Here is a 17,309-nt window from a genome sequence, read left to right as displayed (position 1 = left end):
TATGTAATTTAATATACTCGCTCGCAATTTGTAACTCTTGTTTAATTTTTACAAAAAAATATCAAAGTTAAAACTAGAAAACAGTTATCAAAAATTATGACGGCATTCATAAGTACCGAAGCATAAGAATATCAAAAGTTTAATAGATATAGTAGAAAAAAAATTTTTCAACTATTCTTCATTATGGGAATGTTGACATACTTATAGAATGGACATTTTTAATAATAGTGTGGCTTCGCTACTAGAATTAGTACCTCGTAAAATGTGCATTTTATAAAGTACTTTTAAGTATCTATAATATGGAAGATTCAAAATATTCCAAATGAGGCAAATTTTGGAAAGTTGTTACATTTCATAAACTATTATATATATATATACATATATAACTGTATTCCTTGAACTTAGATTAGATTGGTGACAATCAAACTAAATTTGTCAAATGCATTCACTGTTTCGAGTTTATTTATATAACTTTAAACAATTTAGTCATTTAAGATATGATATACATGAATATTATACATATACTTGCTTTGTGCATTTCCTAGCAGGTTGAAAGCTTGTAACTTCTCTTACCAGTTTCACCTAGGGAGAAGATAAATTTCAAACTTTGTTTAAACATATTACACCTCATTCTATAGTAAATTCAAGATATTTTGTAAATCAATTCTATTCTGGGAGTTTCCTCCCATTTCGTCTGTGTTTCAGAGAGAATTACAAAATTTTCTGACTTTTTAAATTGCACAAAATGCTATTTTAATTTCTTTTTGATCCAATAACCTTGGCGGCCTTAGAGAGCCTGAAAACAAGATTAATTATTAAACTTTTGATGATACTTAAAGAGTAGTGTGATACATCAGCATTATATACTTAAATGCATATCTATGAACAAAACTTTTAGGATAACTATTAAAATTATAAAATTTAGCAGCTTTATTAATTTACAAAAGATACAATTTTGAAAATTGAATATTAAACTAATGAAAGTTAAATATAGAATTGTTGAAAGTTACTTGTTCATAATATTTAAATTTCATAATTATCATTAATTCTGTATGTTAAGATTGTGATAATGAACTTAATCTCAACATAATGACTGATAAAAAAACAAGTAAAATCTGTTCTTTAGATAGCTGATAGTGCGGTAATCTGTTTTAATGGATATATTATTACTCGGATTAACACCTGATTTTCATGTTTTCTAATAAAATGAAACTTGCATCAGGCTAAAATAACGATTCACCTCTTTAATGACCTTAACCCTATCTCCTCCCCACCTTCTAAAAGAACGAACTGACCAATAAACTATTCCCATGTTAGCAAACTAAATTGAAGATAATTTTTCTTCTGTCATAATATCCACGTATATTCTACATCCATTTCTGTACTTTATAACTTGAAACAGGGATAAAAATTAATAAAATTTCCATATTTGAATCATTTTATTTTTGTGTCTTATCCCTAAAAACAACCCCGTCCTAATTTGCAGCATGTTTTAGAGCTACTTTTCAGAATGATAGAAATCGATTTCCCGTATCGCTTCGAAACCGATTAATATCCGGTGGATTAGAACCGGTTTTCATCCAAAAAATTATGTCAATTATCCAATTTTTTACGAATATAAATCAGGACTTAAAAACTGCTTTTATATTCCTATAATTGTACATTTTATAACCGCGGAAAGCTGTTTATAATACGACTCGAGAAATAACTATTTACACGTCCCTATTCTTCCTTTTAACATGTAGGTTCAGACAGGCTTATTTATTTGTATAAAATATTTCAATTTTTTCTGGCAAGTTTAAGCGCGAAGGTCTTGACTCAGGCTGTTTGATAAATTGAACTTTTTATTTCAACTTGGCTTCTTTCTCTTGAATATTAAATAGCAAAATAGCTTATGTAAAGTAATACATACTATACATATATGTAATTCTGTAGATTTAAAGTAACATCTACTCTAAAACTAGAGCATGTTCGTTTGTCCGTATTTCTATCTCTATCTTATAACTAAATGCGTCCTTCACTTCAGAGGCAGTTTTATCTGATGTATTAAAGTGGCAAAAAGATTACATTTTATGTATTCTATAATTTTTAAGATATGCAATACCAAAATAATTTGCAATTTTTCTTAATAATAATTCAGTTCTATGTTCTTGTTGTTTAACTGATGTTAATTTGTTGTTATTACCCTGTCTACGAATTTATTGTTCTTGTTTAAGTAGGCATGGTTGTGTTGTGTAAGAATAATACAAAAAGATAAATAGATCTTATTTGCTCGCTGGGTTAAAATTTAAATAAACCCAAATATTTTGTGTTCTTATAATATTAATCATAAAATTTTATACAAAGTCTTTTTTTATTTCCAATTATATTTATATTTTCTTTAGTTGTTATAACAATGAAGAATTATTAGGCTCTTAAGATCTCGTAAACGACAAATATAAAATCCCCAACAACAATATTTTTTTGGTATAAGGTATGGCCTATGATTCCATTGGCCAGGGGCGAAGCCATTAATACTTGATAAATGAGAAATTTCAAGAAAAGGATGCCATTTAAGATCTTTTGTATTGAATTTAAGTTAGGATTTCAAATACTTCATAAAAGATATTTAAAAGTATAAGTTTTTTTGTAAATAAGATAGAAATGTGTATTTACTGATTATATATCACACACCTCAAATAAGTCTAAAGTACATAGATTAATACAAAAATATTTATTTTTTTTCGGAAAATGTTTAAAACTTTCATTTAAATTATATAAAAAAATTAACATGAATACTATTCAGAGATATGACTTTTATTTGCGTTTGATTCAAATCGTTTCTAAGACTCGTATTACAGACAATTACCAACAAGAAAGAAAATGAAAATCATGATTTTTTAGACCTCTTAAATTTATTTTTCCTAAATTCCTATTGAATGCGACACAATGATTTAAATTGACAGTAAATAAATGTTAACTACAAGCCGTTCAAATTTAAAGACTTTATAATTGTAAACGGACTATGAACTAGGTTAGGATTTATAAAAGTAGACCACATTCACACACCCAGCAGTTCACACACCACACACACACATACACACACTATCCTAAACACACACCAACATACTTGAAATAAACTTGAGATGCACCAATAATTGTCTTCAAAGTCGATTGTTTACACAATAATGCGAAAATGACAGAATAGTTATTTCTTTCATCGTATTATAAACGGCTTTCCACTGATATAGAATGTACAATTATAAGATTAAAACCAGTTTTTCTAGCCCCGAGAAGCCGAAGGCACGGGCTAAAAAACTGGTTTTAATCTTGTGATTGTACATTTCTATATTCGTAGAAAACTGGATATAATACGATGCTAGACATAGTTTTTTCGTAATGATGAGAACCGGTTCCTATCCACCGGATTCGAATGAATACGATAATAGTTATTTCTCGCATCGTATTATAAACGGCTTTCCGCGGATATAGAAAGTACAATTATGAGATTAAAACCAGTTTTTTTAGCCCCGAGGTGCCGAAGGCAACGGCTAAAAAACTGGTTTTAATCTTATGATTGTACATTTCTATATTCGTAGAAAGCTGGATATAATACGATGCTAGACATAGTTTTTTCGTATGGATGAGAACCGGTTCCTATCCAACGGATTCGAATGAATACGAGAAAAAAATTAAGCAATTTTTAAAAGCGATGGTTATAAGGGTTATATAATACTTTTGTATATGGGAGTGTAACAAATTAAAAGGGGTTGTATCCACTACCCAAGCAAAATTATGGGGGTTAGATTTAGATACACCACACTAGATTTACACCCTCCTACACCCCCCTTGACAAGGATATACATTATACACCCTCCTGATACACTCCCTTGATATAACCATGGGGTAAAATAAGGTGTAAAAGTCATACACCTATTATTCATTTATTTTTACAAACCTGCTTTTTTATAATTATTCAGTTTAGCCGTTAATGAGATCTTACGGGATATACATATATAATCTCATCCACACATGCATTCTAAAAAGGCAGATTCGCAATTTCGCTTAATACTTTTGTATATAATATGACATAATAGCCTGCGTGTTATTCAAATTTACACAGTTAGCTACTCTAACATTTATTGAAATCAAATGAACATTAAAAGTAGAGAAATCTTTTCTCCTTTGCTCTTTAGTAAAAGTTAAACAGTAAATGCACATCAATTATTTTCAACCTCAAAATTGGCGCAGAAAAGACTTCTTTACAACTGTAGTGAGTAAAAGATATTAGATACTAATAAAATGTATTTACTTCAGACTTTAAATTTGACTTTAAATTTAAGTAAAACATCAATTAAAATTTTTAAGGTGAGGACATCCATGTTTATTCTTTTTATAATTTTTACTTATTTTGAATAATATTTGAATTATCCTTTACTAGATTGAAACCAATTGGGTTGGTTTAAAGAACTTGAAGCTAGACATTTGTAGTAGATCCTATGGCACTAAATCCATTGAAGTCCAAACTGTGCATTAAAACCTGTTTTTGTCCAAGGCATTTTGTCCAAGACAAATTTGAATTATCCTTATGAGGATCGTTTCAAATACAGGATTAAAAAGTATAAAAATCATTCTGTTGAATAAGTCCCCTTGAAAATATTACCTAACCATTTCTTTGTAAACCCGTCTTCAATTAAAGACCTTAGAGGCTTAAATAATGAAAAGATAAAATATCTAAATCTTACTGAAATTTTTTCCCTAAATATTATATGTTCTACTTTAATGCATAATAATATTTATTTTAAACGTGCTGTGATATTTCAGGAAATAAACATCTAAACCACAGCTCTGGAATGTTGATCTTAGAAAAAACTGATGACATCATCCGGAGCATCTCGGGGCTAAGTTTGAAAGGGTATGAATGATACCAGCGTCTTTGTTTTAAAATTTAAAAAAAAACAATTTTTCCTTAAAAGACCTACCTGGGACTTGTAAATTAATAAACATACTACAATATCATACATTCATTTGAAAAATAAAAAAATGTCAGGGAGTAAGGGAGGGGACAATGGGCAATTAATTCAATTTAGGAGTTTTTGAAGAAAGGCCATGAAAACCAGAATAATCCCGAAAATATGGTGGAAATTGTAAAGTGATTGTTGATTAAATCTAGAAAACCATAAACTAAGAAAAAAGTTCCAAGAAAAAAAGCAATCATTTGAAAATAAGATTACCAGTATTACAGACTGACATAACCATTCTGTAATTAATTACTAGAAATATCTCCCTGGATCTCTTCAGATGACAGGGAAAGAGAAAAGAGATTTGGGGGCAAGTGATGTGAACACGGAAAAAAGGGGCAGGCAGGCGTGTAGCTGGATGGGCAAGTATATGACCCGCACGCCTTCCTGCCCCTTTTTATCCTGTTTATTTCCCCCACCTCCCTTCTCCATTTCCCTTTCTCGTCTACTTTTAAAAAGGAGGTGGGGATGAAGGGAGTGAAATATAGTATGGGAGGGGGGCCTTGTTTTTATATTTGAACTACTCTCTGTCTGCAAAACTATATATATTCAAAACTAACATAGCGAGTAAAGGCATTTCTTGCGCAAGTCCCCAAACTCAGTCAGAAACTGCTAAATTCTTGCACATTCCCTTTAAGCCAGTCCCCAAAGTCTGAGACTCCTAAAAATTGAATATTCGATCCATTGTCCCCTCCCTTACTCCCTGAATAAATGTATTATGTTGGCTTTAAAGTATAAATGAATTTGATACCAATAAGGAAAATGTAAATATATTTTATGTATACCCAAAATCTATTTGACTGTAACTTTTAAAGAAAATAAGATCAGCTTAACACTATTACAATACAGCAGAAAAGTTATTTTTAAACTTTAGCCAAATTCCATTGATATATGTTGTATTCCATTAAATAAAAAATGTCAAATTACAGCAAATTAAATATGAGCTAAACATAAAAATTAGCTAATTGTCAAAATAGCAATTTACCTATTTCAGATATAAAGAATCTTGTAAAATTTTGCAGTTTTGTATGTCTGTTCATAAAATGCACACAATCTAGACATTCAATTTTCTTAATGTAGATCTTATCACATTATGTAATGGGCCCACACATGGGGTATGGGTCTCATTCCTAGGCGTGCATGGGTGCCCCCAAAGACGTGGATGTAATTTATACCATACAATGAACATTGAACAATGCTTTGCTTACAGCATGAAGTAAAATTGGGTGTTATAGTTAAACAAAAATTTAGAATAACCATCAACAAAAATATAAATCACACTCATGAGGGGCGTACGTACAGGTGCTATGAATGAGGTGAATTGGCCCCACACAAAAGAGCAGACTTAGAACATTTTTACTTTTTTTCTTTTGAGCCTAACATTTCAAGCATACATTAGAGAGTTTGCGGGTTAGACAAATATAATAGAAAATAATTGGTCAAAAATGTTACTTTTCATGGCCTTACTGGGAAGTTTAGTAGGTATTTGTCTTTACAGTTTATACATGTTATATCCTTATTTATGTTGATCTTAATGCCCATAATAATTCTATAATAACCTATGTTTACCCCAATACCAAACACATTCTATATTTGTTTTAAATGCTTACAAATTGTTGCAAGTTTCTTTTGCTGAAACTTTCTGAAAAAAAGAATGTGCAGTTCAAGTCTTGCACAATAGACCTGTTCAAAATTTGGTTTATTTTTACTAGACAAAGAAAAATTGTGTGCAAAATGTATACATGCACAGCACTGTTTCGTTAGTGTCTTTACATTTATGCTATCTCAAGTATTTTCTATAAAACAAAATATTTTTGCTTTTTCATGAAACGTCTTTGATTATTATGCAGCTAATAAATGGTAAGATTCAAACTTATTACTTTTTCTGTGAAACTAAGAAAAACTTGCATTATCGAACAGGTCTATTGAATACACAGGCCGTAGTAATGGCTCACCTAATTAATTCTCATTACACACATTTATTTCAAGTAGAAATTGGCTTCTGCTTGCAAAGAAGAAAAGTTTTCTTATCGTATAACATAAAACGGTAAGGTTATTTTGGTCTAAATCTAAAGATCTCGGAAATTCAGGTAAGCTTTGTATATGTTCTTGACCTTCCCCGCCCATTACATACTATAGGTCGGCAACCGAGCGGTTGCAACTGAAGTTGTCTCTGTCAGAATGCAATGTTGCACTTGCGGCTCCGAGCGCCTGAAATAAAACTTGATTGCTAAGGCTGACCCAAAGTAGGGCGGAAAGTGGCTATTTTTTCTCCAAGCTGGCCAACTTTCATAAACATATGCAGTTATTTTCTACTGCTTGTTGAATCCCCCCCCCCCTCTCCCTTAGGGGAATGTAGATCCTTTTCAAGCGGTTGTAAGGGGTGGACACCTAGGAGGGTGTATCCACTAACCTTAATTTTGACATGGGGGTGGATACATCCCACTTCTGTATGCATCTGATTTTCAGTTTGTTTGATTTTGCTGCTTTTTTTGTGATATTATATGACTTAAATAATTATTTCAATTGTAGAATAAAAAGTACAGTACATTCGTAATACATTGAATTATAAATAATTGCAAAAATATATATTATCATTTATAAACATTATCATATGAATTATTTATCATTTTATCAATTTAGACACAAGTCATATTAATTATGCATTAAGCAAAACATTATCCAAGGAATTTGTATGTCAAATATTAATACTCTATGAATAAATTATTGTAATATTACATGAATAGAAATTGATGTAATTTTATTTGAAAATTTACAAAAATTCACGAAACCTCACTGAAAATATTTTTGTGTAAGACTTGTTTTTGTTAAAACTGGAATGTTCTATAAAGTTGTGACTCTCGGTAAGTCTACATTCCATATTACAATATACAATACTAGCGAATACGCCCCTAGAGGCCTCAAGTGGCATTTTTTAGAAGAGGGTGGGTGGGGTAAGTTGACAAACTACTACCACTTTCTATTTTAATTTTTAAAAATAAAATCAGAAAAAAATTATTTTCTTGGAAGATTTGAGGTACCCTCCCTCAAAATAATCCCAAACCTTTCCTGGACCTCTAAGAAGCTTCATTTTAAATGAAAACCATATCAGTATATCTGTTAGTGAGATCTTAATGTATAGAAACACAGAAGATATCCTGCTTCTTTTAAATCAAACTTCAAGCTTTATTCTCTTCTCAAGTTTTCTATAAGATTTAAAGGAAAGTGATTTTAATTAAGTAGTATTTATTTGTCTTAAAAATACATTAAATCAAAAGTGAAATAATGGGTTGTTAGGACAATTTTGTCTTTGAATGTCCGTTCCTGTCTGTGTAAGTTTACCTACAGTACACGTTACATATATATTTGTTTCCTTCTTGAGACAAGGGATCAGGATTTTGAAAAGTTTATTAATTTCCTATAAATCTCCATATCATGCCAAAATCTTTATTAAACTTTTCATTTCGCCGGGAAATTTTAAAATTATTAGTAATTTTAAGATGAATTAAATTTCTAAACCACTGTATCTGGTTTACATCAATACATATAAACAGATGTATATATGTATATTGTATATAAGGTGCATGCATAAGATTTTATATTAGGGGCTTACGCTCCGGAAATTATCACTATATTACAGAGTTTCCCAAAAAGCTGGTTGTCTGGTTTTCGAATATGGTCCAAATAGGTAATGGGACCAAAATCTAAAGTTGAAGATGCCCCAATAAATTATGTGGCTTTTGTAGGCATTTTTATGGCCAGATATTATGTGTGTTTGCCCATTTGACCGCCAGCAACCTATATAATTGAAGAAAATAGGGATTCATCTCTATCATTGACCCAAAGTTTGGTTAGATTGGACGCAGGACCAATTTTTCTATTTAAATGTTCAAAATTTTATCATACATTTTGGGTGCAATAATAAGTGTATAGCTGTTTTCTATAACTTGTCTGGTAACTTGTCCCTGGTTGAGAGAAATTCAAAGGTTACAATTAGTAATGTTATATAATCTTAGTGTTAGTTGGGACATATAGGAAAACAATTGCAGCATGCTGAAATACAATAAGATAAAACAAGGATGACAACATCCATAAAAGCGAAGCACTAAAACGGTAGGACAAACGGACATTAACACTTGTACAGTGTCAGAACTGAATAATCATAATATAAAAGTATAAGAATCAAAGCAAAATTGTAAGTAAATTTGTTGAAAAACTGCTTGATTCAGGATAATGTTTATGGACATACTAACATTTTTAGGACTTGATTATAGAGTTGCTTCGCTGATTACATTATACTTTGTTGTCCCAGGAATCAATATACCAAAAATCAGATCAATCGGATGATAAGATCACATAAAAATTTGTTGTTAAAAAGTAAAAAAATCAACATGTTTAAAATGGACGTACGGACATTTTGGTGATGATTATAGAGTTGCTACGCATTCTAAATCGTACCTAACTATTTAAGGAATCACCATGCAAAATTTGAAATCGATAGGACAATTCTAACATGCCTAAACTAACGAAAAAAGCTATCCGTTACGGACGTACGGACGGACCGACCCTAATTATAGAAAAGCTTCGCTTTTAAAAAACATTGTATGAATAAGAGTTTTTGAATTTAATTACATTTAAGTTAGATTTGCAAATTAAGTTTGCGTATCTTACTTTTAATCTATTTATTTTCACCTATATATTCTTCAAATACAATAGTCCTTCTAATTATCTACCTATCTCTGTTTTATAAGATTTGTTATTGTAGTTAGACAAATAAGTGGTCCGATCCAAAAGTTAGTTTTGGCCAGGACAAAGATAGGTATTCTATAAAAAAAATATCTTTAGTGTGATGAGTAGATAACAAGGATGACTAAATCAATCATTAGCCAAATGGCATGAATATGTAACTAATAATATCAAAAATAAATTCTCACAAAACCATTTAGGCAGAGAAGGAGCGAAAATATATTTCCAAAGTTTATAATTCATGCATAGAATAAGGAGGAATAGAAATGAAAACCTCAAATATTTTAGGGAATATTGAAGAAAAGTTGCGCTTGCGCAATAAAAACATAATATGAAACTTGAATGGTACACATGTCAAGTTGGGACAAAACTGAAAAAATATCTTTTTAATGAAAATATATCGAAAAGTATTAGATTTTTCCTCTAACTTTATGTCTCTACTGCATAGAAATTAAATTTATGTTTATCTAATATTGTTTACATTTCACCACTGTCAATGTACTTTATGACGCAACTTGCGTAATCACTCGATTACGAAATGTAAACGTAACTTGTGTATAACTCAACAATTAATAAAATAATTTATGATAATAATTGAAATTAAAATACTTAAAAATATATAATTGGATATAAACATCTTTTACTCTCAGACCTTGAAAGAATTAAAAATCAGCTGCTAAGGATTTTTTGTAAACAAATTTATGCGCAACCCTAATACAAATGCCGTGATCATTATTTCTTAACCAAATATTTTTAAAGTAATTTTTTTTTACTAAATTCATGTTGAAATGATTTTTTGTTTAAAGTTTTGCTAATACTATAAGGTTTTAATCCATTGTGAATAGGACAAATATAGCTGGACGATTGGCTGTATGGCTTTTAGTATACTATTAAAAAAGGCATTTATTTTTCATATCATTTCTCGATAATATCTGAAATCATATGATTTTACTACAAGCCTTGTAGCCATTTAGGGCTTTCAAAAGTTCCAATTTTATTTCAGGCTAGCCAGGCAGAATCTTCTACCTGGATTCTATTCTATACTTTATCTTCTTTGAATTCATGTTGCAGACAGAAATACTAAATTACATTTTGAAAACTTGTCCGTGTGCATGGTTTTGGCAATGAAATTGTATTTTGTAGCTAATCTGTGAAAGAAAGTGTTTCTAATCTTCATTATTACATCAGGGTAGGGATATGTTAAGCATAGACATTTTTTTCACCTTTTCACCAGAAAAATTCGAATTATTGAACATCAATTTCGTAAATAATTTTAAAATCAATATTTTAAAAAATACATTAATTGGACCAACTTTATTTTTTAATACGTTTAGGTGTAAGGAAAAGTAATTTTTCTCCAAGTGACATATGCCTGGTCTTTGGAACAATCCTGCTGATTTTTAATCTATCTTTGCTTTTAGCTTATGTTTTACTTTTCTTTTCATAATTTTTTCCTTCTTTTAAAATCCCTTTTTTATGTTTATATTCTGTAAATATGATATCAGCTTTTAATTATAAAATCGATGCCTTATTTGGTGGTGATTTTTAATGAAACATTTAAAATAGAGCCTAAGGTCCATTGGGTGTTAGTGAAAAAGACACAGGCTTCTCATTCTTGTAAGTGTCCAATCTATTCTACAATTTCTTATTCTCTATCTTTCCTTCTTTCTCTCTTCTTCTCTATCTTTCTCTATCTCTCGCAATCTCTCTTACAATTGGTAAATGAGCTGGTGGGCTCTTCAGTTTCCAAACTCATTGAAACCGCCCTTCCAATTTGGGTGTCCACTCGCCAATTCTCTTTCTCTGATTCTCTCTACATTTCCCAACCCCATCAGTGCCCCCCCCCCCCATTCCCACTGACGGGCTGAAACCAACCTCCCCTCTACTCTAGTTTGCTTCCAGCCTCTGTTCAGCGAGGACTCTTTGTTATTGTTAAATTCAAAGTAATAAATGAAATATCCTACAATAAAAGCTGCTGACCATAGCCTATAGTGTATTATTATTGGCTGCTTATTTAGACGCTGGATTAACAGACCAGGCGCGTAAGCTGCTGGCGGATCTATCATAGCCGCCGCGCTGGTTTCCGGTTTTAAAAGTTGTGATTTATTGTGGCTTTTAGCAAACAGGTTAGGTATAGTTTCTCTTACATATTTAGTCTTTCCTTATTAGGATTACAATGTTACTTAGTTAGGTATTAGAATTCATTACAGTGTAATTGAGCAGGATCTTTTAATCCAATTTTATACACATTCTTTAGGAATCTATGTTTAAAATGCAATTAGAGGGCCTCAAAAATTTGTATTAAAAAAGTTTTCTTTTGATTTTTAGAATGTATTGTTTTTTAAAATATTTATATCTTATTATGTATTCATCTTTCGTACCATTCTGTAACTTTTTACTTACTGTTTTCCGTATCAATGAAAAGCAAATCTTTTTTAAACAAAACTCAATATAGTTAGTGAAATTAGGATCTCTTATATTCTATTATATTGATACATATAAGCTATAAATTAGAGATAAAGACTAAGATCACATTTCCACTTTCCTAACCAACACAGCTTTATCAAAGAGAATGGTAGATAAGTCACTCTAGTAAATCAATGACCATTTAAACTTCCCAACTTTTATTCTTATAACATACATTGTTGAATGTTCATTTTCTTAGCTTCTCTCATCTTCAACATTTGTTGAAAACTAATTGGTATTCAGTGAGGGTGGGTCACAATGACCAAGCCAAGAGTGTCTTTCCAGGGCAAAAAATGGTTGTTTTAGTGCACTAAATGTGGTCGTATGTGGCATTTTATTGCCTCAAAGTTGTCATCATTGCCACTAAGACAACAATGCAAGTGTGTGATAGTGGTATCTACAAAATTTTATGTTTTTGTGTATCTTCTCTTGAAAATATAACAAAGCAAAGTTTTATATATTTTTTAAATTTTCAATGTTTACATAAATAATACAAATATTTAATAGTTAAGTAAAGAAAAGGATGTTTTATCTAATAAAAAAGTTATTTGTCGAAATCTTAAAAAAATATTTGAGATAAGTTGTGATGTTTTACTGCGTGTATTCAATTGCTATAAACAAAGAAGTGACATTTAAAATTCAAAGAAAAAATAGTAAATCTTCAGATGAAGTATTCCTTTCTACATCTGTAAACTAAAGTAGCAAAACAAACCATCTTTGCAAATTTTTGGACCAATTTTGAAGTGCTTTTTAGAAATTGTAAGACAAAAGAATATCATAGTGACAAGAGAACAATTAATAGTTATTTCTCCCATCGTATTATAAACGGCTTTCCGCGGATATAGAATGTACAATTATAAGATTAAACCCAGTTTTTTTAGCCCCGAGGTGCCGAAGGCACGGACTAAAAAAAATGGTTTTAATCTTATGATTGTACCTTTTTTTATTCGTAGAAAGCTGGATATAATACGATGCTAGACATAGTTTTTTCGTATGGATGAGAACCGGTTTCTATCCACCTGATTCGAATGAATACGAGAAAATAAAATTAAACATTTAATTTCATATATTAACATTTTATCTATACATGAATGCTACGTATACACAATTTAATTTTAGATATGAATGAATCCAAAATCTTTTTTTTACCAAAAAGCAACAAGCATTCTTTATTTGTATTTCTTTTTATAACTAGATAAGTATATTCATACTTCATATAATAAGTGGTTCTTCTAGCATATAAAAAAAGTTAAATCACAGTATTTTTCTATGTGTGAGACTATATTATACTGTAATGTTAATACAAGATCCTAGTAGTTGTATAAAAGTAGCAGGAATATATATCTCCATCAATTATATTTCTTGACATAACTATAAACATTGTGTTGGTTTTGTTTAAGGTATATTATGTATTATTAAGTTTATTTGTAGTTTCTTACATCCTTTAGGTTATCTTTATTACCTTCTACAAAATAAAGAAAATTTTATTTAGAAAATGGATTATTAAAGATAATAAATTATATAAAGGGAATCAAACAAGTACCTAAGTAAAAATTTATTAAATAAGAAGATACGTGTTACTCATTTGAAAATTACAATGTAAAAAGTTGATTCTTTCAGGCACGGTAAAATTAAATCCCTAAAATAAACAGAAATCTTAAATCCTACTAATTTTATTTAAAAGAAAATTACAAAAATAATGCCTTTTATATAGCAATAAAAAATTAAGTATAAAATGTATTGAAACATGTATTGGAGAACTTATTTTATTACCAATTTTTACAAGTATTGACTCTCCTTACAAACTTTCAATAGTTTTAAAAATATTCTTTTAAAAATGTAGAGTAACCTCAGAAATCTCGGGGATTAAGACAATGGACTATAAATGTATGTGATGTCCAATGATAATAATCAAAATTTTCCCTTTGTAAATAAAAAAATTAGGTATTGAAAAATTTACTACTAGTTTAAGCCAAGCGATCAAGGCTTATATAATATATATATATAATATATATAATATAATAATAATAATTTATTTCGGAAAAACAGAAGAATACAATGATTACAATGGAAAATAGCCGTGTGGCTATACGGATAGAGTAAAAACACTGTGCGTGTTGTTAGTCCATCCGTTTACAAAAGTACTATTACAATTTACAGTTAAATTTATAAGTTATATTTAAAGTATAATTGCATCCATATATCATGCATCTACTGGTTGCCTATAGGGGATGTCGTGGTTGTGATAATATGTCAATATCACACCAATCACTGCTGTGATTATGGTCCATAGGACCGACATGCCATTTGGTTAGTCCACACACCGTGCTGTCCTTATCCTGAAAAAGGCGACGTGCACCAGATCCAAGCGTCAAAGAACACGGTGTGACCATATGACCGTTGGTTTCCCATTGGTGGGTTGACGGGGGGGGGGGGGGGGTTGGAGGTGGGATTCCTAGTGAAATCGTTGGTTATGTTTGGCTCGGTCATGTAGAAGTGACCGAGTCATGACCCACAGTGTCAACTAAAATTAATTTGATTAAAATTGTAAATTGTGTAGTGGTGATTCGATCTCTGAATTCAAGGCATCGTTAAGACATTTTTAAAATTATTAGAATATTGAAGTTTTTGTGGAGACTAAAGCAAAGAGTGAAGAAAAAATTTGACCTTGGGCTAGATTTTTGTAAAACATATTTAAAGAATTGGAAATATGTGTAGAAAAATTCGTTGAATTTCAATTTAACCTTTATCATTTCCAGGAATTTAGAATATTTTGGGTAGTATGATGATATTAATATTAGTATTGGGGTAGGGCAGGAAACGTGCAAATTGGGGAGGCTAAGGAGCTTTGGGTGGCCAGTGAGGCTATTGTATACGCACAAACACAAAAACATACACATAAACATAAACACACGCATTCGTTTTTATACAACAATGTATTTGACGAGCATACGACCCATATGTTATAGGCATGCGTTGTTGTTGTTGCTAGCTTCCCGGGAAATCCGTCCCTAGCATCCCTTCCCCTTTATCCCTTTGACAACAAGACTTAATATTCACTAGAGGTGTCAGTGAGGTCAAAGAAGCCGAAAGTGTCGTCTTGAAAAATGGTTGACCCGGGTGGTAATAATAAAAGGGGGTGGAGAAAAAAGACCGACATTGGGGGAGGAAGCTGCCTTTGCGCAATTTGATTTTTGACCCGGCCGGTTTTTGTCTTTGTTTATTATTATTTAATATGAAAAATGGGGGTAAATTAGACCTATTTGTAAAGGCTTGCCGGGACATGTCACGTGACATGATTAATTCTATTTAATTGCGACTTTCTTGTTATCTAATCATTGCTCTTCCGGTGTTCATACGATTACCATCAAGTTACGTTTAATTTTAAATCTGCCGATAAGTTAAATAATAAGTTTTTCTGTCATGGTTGATCATAGCAACCTGCGACTGTTGATCGACGCTGCCGAGGAAGTCTTGGCTCCCTCTCCCGAACCCGATGTTGGCGGCCCCGTTCCCTTTGCGGTTCCAGATCCTCTGCCAGCTCCGCCGATAGTTTACTCGAGTGAAATTGCTGATTGGTATTATTTTGGGAAGGGCCTGCGCACTAGCTTCCGCGATGCGTGCCGGTTAGCTTTTCGCGCAGGTCTGCAAGAGATTCCCAACCGCGAGTCGCTCAGACTTGTCGACGAAGGCATTCGGCTGCACCGCTTGTTAGGCGATGCAATGCCTACTGTCGACCGCTCGCGTGAAGACAACCAGCATGAGTTGTCGGTCCTCGAGGCTCAGTGCAATGATTACAAGGAGGCGGTCTTAATGGCTACCTCTGCGTATGATATTGTGCTGGACCTCGAGTCGACCATTGAGATCAGTGACAGCGAGCCCGGCCTAGATGGCCAGTATGATGACTGGTCCATGGATTCCGAGTCAGAGGCTGGGTCCGCCGGAGCTAGGTCCGATGTTGGCGAAGCTGGAGACGATGCCGCTGGAGACGACGCCGACTCCCGTGCTGAATCCGAGAATTCCGACGGCCCCACCTTCGAAGAGGATTCCGAGTCAGAACACGAGGAGCGACGCGAGCCAAGCGTCGAAATTCTGGATTAGTTTATTTAACATATTAAAACAAATAAATATATATATTCACCATCCTATTATGTACAAGAATGATTAAACTAATTTGAATACTCCTATATGAATAATAATAAAACGAACAATGATATTAATAAAGACTCATTCGGCTAAAAACTAGTCATTCCAAAATATTTATCTTTTTTGGTTAGATAGATCCAAAGCTATTCTATAATTATACTTAGTCCACTGTTATTATGTGTTTTTGCACCATGGAAGATTCGATTTAATAATTATTAAATTATGGATTGTTTACGTCTGCGACTAAATGAAATTGTTGAACTTAACTTGTTGGATAGATAGATCCAAAGCTGCTCTATAATTAAACTAATTCGTTTGAAAAGAGAAGAGAAAATTTTTTGTTTGCTGTTACTAAGTATTTAAATCGGCTGAGTGAGCTTTGGCATTACTTAATCTGTTCGACAAAATATAAAGTGTTTGCGTAAACAACTTTTAATTGGTAAAAGTGTCGCTGCCGTTAGATTTGATAAAGATTTTATTTTTTTCGAAAAGGAAGAGGAGTGTTTTAAGAATACTTTGGGTATTAGTATAATTTGCAATCTAATGTCCCCTCCCTTCTTAGAAACCTAAAACTGGGATAAGATCAAAAGTAGTATCAAAAGTCCAATAAAATCAGTACATACAAATTATTATAGGCTTGTCAAGTTTCAGATGTTTTTAAAGCAGTTGTAATTGAAGTTAAAATATATACATATACATACACCATGATTTAACTGGGCTCAACGTTTATACTAGGAATGCTTTATCTTAAACGATTTGTTTTTGAATCTATACACAAAATTTTGTTTGCTCTGTCCTAAAAATATAAAGAATTTACTTTTAAAGCAGACATTTAGAGACAATTATATGAACCAGAATAATATAATTAGTTTTTAAGGATTATTTTGAAGTAAATCAATTTTTAAAATATGTATAACAAAATCAATTTAACAAATCTAAGTGTGAAAAACA

General features: G+C 31.4%; 1 protein-coding gene across 1 annotated transcript in view; it reads left to right on the top strand.

Moving 5' to 3' along the window:
- The first annotated feature begins 11,635 nt into the window (after positions 1 to 11,635).
- Positions 11,636 to 17,309, top strand: part of LOC145318371 (zwei Ig domain protein zig-8-like) — a 40,391-nt gene continuing 34,717 nt past the window's right edge. Inside the window, exon 1 of the mRNA XM_080159670.1 lies at positions 11,636 to 11,872. The gene's annotated coding sequence lies outside the window, so the exon portion shown is untranslated. The remainder of the gene's footprint in view (positions 11,873 to 17,309) is intronic.

This window comes from Acartia tonsa, chromosome 1 (genome assembly GCF_053477335.1).
Source record: "Acartia tonsa isolate MP-2025a chromosome 1, ASM5347733v1, whole genome shotgun sequence".
Classification (NCBI taxonomy): Eukaryota; Metazoa; Arthropoda; class Copepoda; order Calanoida; family Acartiidae; genus Acartia; species Acartia tonsa.
This window is presented reverse-complemented; position numbering and strand designations above follow the sequence as displayed.